This window comes from Leuresthes tenuis, unplaced genomic scaffold (assembly GCF_036924035.1).
Source record: "Leuresthes tenuis unplaced genomic scaffold, fLeuTen1.0.hap1 SCAF_6, whole genome shotgun sequence".
Classification (NCBI taxonomy): domain Eukaryota; kingdom Metazoa; phylum Chordata; class Actinopteri; order Atheriniformes; family Atherinopsidae; genus Leuresthes; species Leuresthes tenuis.
This window is the reverse complement of record NW_027325360.1, coordinates 31,978,586-31,985,448: the sequence shown is the minus strand read 5'-3', so window position 1 is coordinate 31,985,448 and position 6,863 is coordinate 31,978,586. Positions and strand designations below refer to the sequence as shown.

Here is a 6,863-nt window from a genome sequence, read left to right as displayed (position 1 = left end):
TCTCATTCTACAAAGTACAACGTTGTTTATCGTTGAAACTTGATTAGACATGAATAAATATGAAGGACAAAGCAGTCTTAACTTGGTTTGAGTTAATGAATTCGTTTTATAGGAGAATCCGAATTCGTGCATAACTCATAAAATAGAGCTTATTTTCGGATTCCTGAAGAATGAGTCTGGTTATTTCTCATAATACAAAGTTTGTTGTTGAAACTTCATCAGAAGTGAAGAAATAAATGAATGCCTATCAACAAATGTGGGATCTAAACTCTAGTGCTTCCTCTAAAATAATTTCCTTTCTCAATTTAGAAATGTGTGTGTGTAAGTCACAACACCCGTGACACCAAAACGGCTTTCTTTTCTCTACACTCTGCACTATGAGCACACACACCAAATCAGAAAGGCTTTTTTCTCTCTTTTCTACATTATGAACTGTGGGGACACAAAACCGCTCTCTCTCTCTTTTTTTTTTTATCGTGTGCCAGGGCGTTGTCTCACGTATTAGATTATGCTTAAGATACGAATGGGTTTATCAGTCACATCAGAATCCATACATGCTGATCCTCCCGTAATAAAATGGTCGGATCTTATCAAACACACTTTGTTTCTTGTGACAATCAAGTCAGCGAAACAGCGTATACACGTCAAGACACTGAATCAAGTTTGCCACAAGAACTCATAAGTTTGGCAGTATTGCTCTGCCGTCAGCAATCATACACCCATTTTATTTTCGTGAGACATGTGCAAGCACCTGTTCATCTACTGTTCTATCACTATGAATTAGTGATCTATTATCAATAAGGATACTTCTACAACTACTATCAAAGTATGTCCGGACTTCTTATGTTGTCAGTTGCTATATATGAATAAGTGGGTAGCTACTGACAAGCATTAAGCATGTCACACAGCCCAAACATATAACATTTCAGGACACACCACACAGTTAACAACCACAGTGAAGCGTGTCAAAGCCCAAACATGTAACATTCAACAGGACACTTACACAACTCCCGGTAATATAATAGAAACAACTCATTAGTGCTGCTCTCCACGGAAGTCTTTAGTAAAAGGCGAAAGACTTGTATGTTATGAAGAGAAACCAGAGTACGATTATCCGTCACTGCGGGAGCAGGGCATCAGGCTAGTTGGTATAGCCACCTTCCCCATGGTGAGCTTTGCTTGGTTGAGACGCTTGCCCCCCCCCCCCCCTTGCTCCTCGGCTGACCAAGTAGGAACAATCGGGCCCTATTCGATGGCTGCCTTGTCTTTTACTCTATGCAAAAGACAAGGCAGCAACAAAAACACCACGAGAATCCCGTATTGAGGCTTTGTTCTGACCGCTCATTCGGTGTCGCGTTTCTTTCAAGCAATTCTCCCGGTTAGCCGACACTCGGCTCGCTCCCATAGCCGTGTTAAAGTCTACTTCGCATTCACTCTCTTTTCTCTGCAGACTCTTGGGATTTTATCTATAAAATGAATTCCTTCACTCAAACTATGTTAAAACTGCTTTGTCGTTCATATTTACCATGTCTAGAAAGATTTAAACAAAAAAAACAACGTTGTACTTTGCAGTAAAAGAAAGAGCAAATCTAAAGTTTCAGGAATCCGAGAATAAGCTTACTTTCATGAGTGCTTCACGATTTCGGATTTTGCTATAAAATGAATTCCTTCACTCAAACTAAATTAAAACTGCTAAACCGCTAATCTGTTACATGTAAGGCAGATGTCAAATTCACCGAAATAGGATCTAAGGGTATTCGGCCAATCGAGCTGTAGCAGCTTCGGTAAAAGAGTATAAGTTGAAGAGTTTGTGAATAAAGGTGTGCGCACACATAGTGAGCTGTAGGAAAATAGGCAGGGAGCAATGCCGGCTGGGGTATATGCTCTTGTATGTTGTCTGACTGTTTGATTTGAATGTGTTGTGTAAGTGTCCTGTTGAATGTTTGGGCTTTGACACTTCACTGTGGTTGTTAACTGTGTGGTGTGTCCTGAAATGTTATATGTTTGGGCTGTGTGACATGCTTAATGCTTGTCAGTAGCTACCCACTTATTCATATATAGCAACTGACAACATAAGAAGTCTGGACATACTTTGATAGTAGTTGTAGAAGTATCCTTATTGATAATAGATAAACTAATTCATAGTGATAGAACAGTAGATGAACAGGTGCCTGCACGTCTCACGAAAATAAAATGGGTGTATGATTGCTGACGGCAGAGCAATACTGCCAAACTTATGAGTTCTTGTGGCAAACTTGATTCAGTGTCTTGACGTGTATACGCTGTTTCGCTGACTTGATTGTCACAAGAAACAAAGTGTGTTTGATAAGATCCGACCATTTTATTACGGGAGGATCAGTATGTATGGATTCTGATGTGACTGATAAACCCATTCGTATCTTAAGCATAATCTAATACGTGAGACAACGCCCTGGCACACAATCAAAAAAAAAAAGAGAGAGCGGTTTTGTGTCCCCACAGTCCATAATGTAGAAAAGAGAGAAAAAAGCCTTTCTGATTTGGTGTGTGTGCTCATAGTGCAGAGTGTAGAGAAAAGAGAGAAAAGAAAGCCGTTTTGGTGTCACGGGTGTTGTGACTTACACACACACATTTCTGAATTGAGAAAAGAAATTATTTTAGAGGAAGCAGTAGAGTTTAGATCCCACATTTGTTGATAGGCATTCATTTATTTCTTCGCTTCTGATGAAGTTTCAACAATAAACAACAAACTTTGTATTATGAGAAAGAACCAGACTCATTCTTCAGGAATCCGAAAATAAGCACGAATTCGGATTCTCCTATAAAACGAATTAATTAACTCAAACCAAGTTAAGACTGCTTTGTCCTTCATATTTATTCATGTCTAATCAAGTTTCAACGATAAACAACGTTGTACTTTGTAGAATGTGAAAGAACTTCTTCAGCAATAAGCATCTCTCGACATATGACGAAATACAGATTTTGCTATAAAATTAATTTCTTCTATCAGCGTGACTTAAAACTGTTTGTCCTCCTTATTTATCCACTTCAAATCAAGTTTCAACAATTAAAAAAAAATTGTAGTTTGAGAAAGAACAACTTAATCTTCAGCAATCAGTATAAAAAGAGGGTAACAAAAGGTGCAAATGCCAACCATACATCATGTTGAGGTTAACCTGTACCTCTTTCCGAGTCCGTTGATGCAGTGAAGGAGGAAGACAGAGGAGACGATATAAGAATCATCACAGTTTTATTTACGCAGTTTGCAAAGTGCGGAGAGCAGTTCAGTACAATGCATGCGAACAGCACAAAGTACGGAAAAGCTCTGTCTTTGTCTAGGGGTGTGATGTTATATAGACTTGAGTTCAGTCTCCGCCTTATGAGATGTGTGTGCGTCAATATCTTATCTCTTCCTCTATGTGTGTGCGTGTGTGTACTGGTATAAGGCGTTACTTTCAGAAGACCGTTGTGGGTGCGGTCCTAGTTTTACAACCTGTTGTTCTCAGAGATATTTCCTTATCAGGCTGCTGTGCAAGCACAGAAATGAGCAAGTCAGTTATACAGGATATCACCTTATACAGCTATCCTCACTCACAATACCCCCTTTTGATCTCTATTAAGAGATCACACAAATGGCTGAGTAACAATACATGACTAAAAATAAATTGAAAAACTTCACGCCCCCTTTTGATCACTACAAGGTGATCACACAATCTCTGACATTCTGATGATATCATCTTCATCTGTATCAGGATCGGGAGGGTTCAGCAGTGGCATTACCAAAGGGGAGGGAGCCTTCCCCTCTATAGTGGTAGTTATAAGTCTAATGGCAAGTGAACGGATACATGGGATACAGCAACAACCACAAGTCACCAAAATAGCGACGAATATAGCAAGAGATACAAAAAGTGACATTATCAGAGTCTTCCATTTCCCAAACACCTTGGTCAGCCATTCATCCAGCGGATTGTCAATCCCCGAGTGTTCATGCATTGTTTTAGAGAGCGTGCGCAAACCTTGTAGGGCTTTCGATACCGAACCATCTGGAGCCGTATTATTGGGGATAAATGTGCAACACATATCACCAAACATGGCACAAACACCACCTTTTTCCGCTAACAACATGTCTAAGGCCATCCTATTTTGCACCGCCATGAGCGAGGTGGGAGCTGTCTGTTCTGCCAAACCTGCAACAGCATCCCTGGTCAAATTGGTCAGTCGCAACACGTTATAATGTACATAATTAATCCGATCCACATTTTTATTCGGAGTCACCGGAAAGAAGGCCGCTATAATAGGAATATTCTCGAATCCTGCCGCAACTTGATCCGCCAATTTAAATTCGTTAGGAACTCCACGTGGTACTCCTATAGCATCCATGTAGGTGGGGTTATCAACTGATAAATCAAAATTGTGTGTGCTGCGCCGTGTAAGAATATGGCGACGTCGTCGGCGAGTCAAAGCCGCACTGCTGTCCCGTTCCCCATGTAAATGTCTTAACCTATCTCCTAACAGGATAAGAGGAGTACGTAATCTGACCATCGCGCAAACCCCCCTGCTGTGAGGTGGGACCCTGACATGTAATTTAGGTTGACCACAATAGAAATACAATCCTGCTCTCGCCCACCCTCCTAATTCATTACCTGGCCTCATCCCCCGACACCATGAGGGATCTATAGCGCCTAACTGAACATCGGGTGATGGCTTGGTATGATTAACTCTGCATCGCGGGGTTGTAATGTTAAAGCACACATACGAACCATTACCCTTCTCTGGCGTAAATGGGCCAACTATAGTCTTGTTGCTAATTGGTGGGAAAAGACTGCCCAGAGTCTGGCAGTTTGTATCTCTGCCCCAAGTGAGATTCATCATACATTGATACCCTGATGTGTCATTAGTAATTAGAGGAGCTGGGACGGTAACCAGTTTAGGGCGCGCAGACGCACAGGCCACGCAATCTCCTTTACTATTTTCCTGAGCAGTTTGAGCTACCCAAGATAGCCATAAATTTTCCTCTGAGACGCCAGTGGCCATACGCACTATATCTGCGGGTTTCAGTTGAGCAAAGTCAATTACCTTAAACTTAGAATTGCTGTCTTGGATTACCGATTCGGCCAGTTTCTTATCCTGTCCAACTGGTGGGTTTACAGTTGTGTCTGGCGAAGGGGTGCTAGTTAAATTGACTGGTGGTGTGATGAAATTGACTTTTACAAAAGCCTGAGGGTCATTACCTGAGGTCTCCACCCCGAGAATGAAATACACTGTTTTGTCATGATTTTGCCCTTCCGGGTGAAATCCGCCTGTCATTTTATCAATTGATAACATGAGAGGGTTCAGACCTTGCTTATCATTAACCCATCCTTCTCTGGCTAAGGCGACTTTCGCAGCTTTGGTTGCATTCCCATACGTATAAGTGGGCGTCCATGGCCCTGTATAACCCACCGCCTGACCCCACGAGTGGCACAGACGCTTCCACCACGTGGAGCCACCTGGCGTTCGGCGCCTTGCGCAATCTTCACTTACAAAGGAGTCAGCACAGAGATAAACATCATATCCTCTCCAACCCGCTGCATTGCCTCCGCATTTAATAACGTCGCACAAATCGAATTGAAACGCTGTGGTGGAGCCTACTGTGTAATTCAACTCCAAGCCGCCATATTGATTCAAACAAAAATCTTGTTTTTGAGTTTGTCGTTTGGGTCGTTTGTGTGCAGGACTGGGTTCACATAACCAGAAGATCAGGGGGACAATCACGCACGTGATGGCTACACAACATGTGAGAATTTTCCAACTCCCAAACAATAACATTCTAATATGTTTCACTGTGTCTCAAGTATGATAAAAATAGCAAGCAAAACTTTCTTGGTAATTCAGACCTTATCTATCAGGGTGCTCTAGGCGGGGTTACCCCTAGAGGAGCTTTAAACCTTATAGTTTGTCAACATTACCCAACTCCTTAGCAAATAGCACACATTATTAAAAGATAACATAAGGGTGATACTGCAATGATTATAACTTGGTATGACCTGTAAGAGCAAGTTTAAGCAAAGCCCAAGCAAACACGATTATGAGTATAACAAATCCAAAAATAAAAGAATTCAACTGCGATGACGTCATCTGGTGCCGTTCTTCTGAGAAGCACAACTCCGGGTGCTCTTTAAGGAAAGTCAGTCGCTGGTAATATGAAGAAGGTGAGGGCTGACGTTTCCAGATGAGGGTTGAGTTGGAGCCCGGGTCTAACACCCTTCCTGCTCGTAAATGATGTCGTTGCAAGGAGGCAGAAGTGTACTACTTCTGCCTGCAAAATGCCACCAGGGGATTATTCTGCCCCTTGTTGGTTGGTGGTCTTTTCCTCTGTACCAGCCGGTACAGTGTGCAAATCTTTCAGCGCCTGGTGAGTCGCTGCTAGGGAGCGTTGAGGTTCCTCGGCTGCCGCACACTGGCTCCAATGGAACCACGTATCACCTTTCCCTTTGACTCGGACTGCGTGGGAGGTCCTCTCGGTCACCTGATAGGGCCCCGTCCACCTTGGCTCCGACCACTTTCGTTTGATGACCCTCAGCAATACCCACTCAGCCTCTGGAGCCGGCGCTGGTTGGCCCTCTCCTCTGCTACTCGCCACCTGCTTTGAAAATTCTGCAACGAGACTTTGGAGTTCATGGAAATACATTTTGTGGGTTAGGTGTTGTTCAATATGTCCTGTTCCTGGCAACTTAGATTGAGGTCCAGGAAAAGCTCTCCCTGTCTGGAGCTCATGTGGTGTAAACCTTGTGGACTGATTAACAGAGCTCCTGATGGACATTAATGCTAAGGGCAACGCATCTAGCCAATTCATTTTGGTCTGTGCACAGATTTTAGCCAATTTGCTCTTCACTGTCTGATTC

At 42.7% G+C, this 6,863-nt stretch overlaps 1 non-coding gene across 1 annotated transcript; it reads right to left on the bottom strand.

Moving 5' to 3' along the window:
* Positions 1-992: 992 nt before the first annotated feature.
* LOC140310826 (U5 spliceosomal RNA) lies at positions 993-1,108 on the bottom strand. The gene has a single exon (XR_011916860.1). It is a non-coding gene; the product is annotated as a U5 spliceosomal RNA (small nuclear RNA).
* Between the last annotated feature and the right edge of the window lie 5,755 nt (positions 1,109-6,863).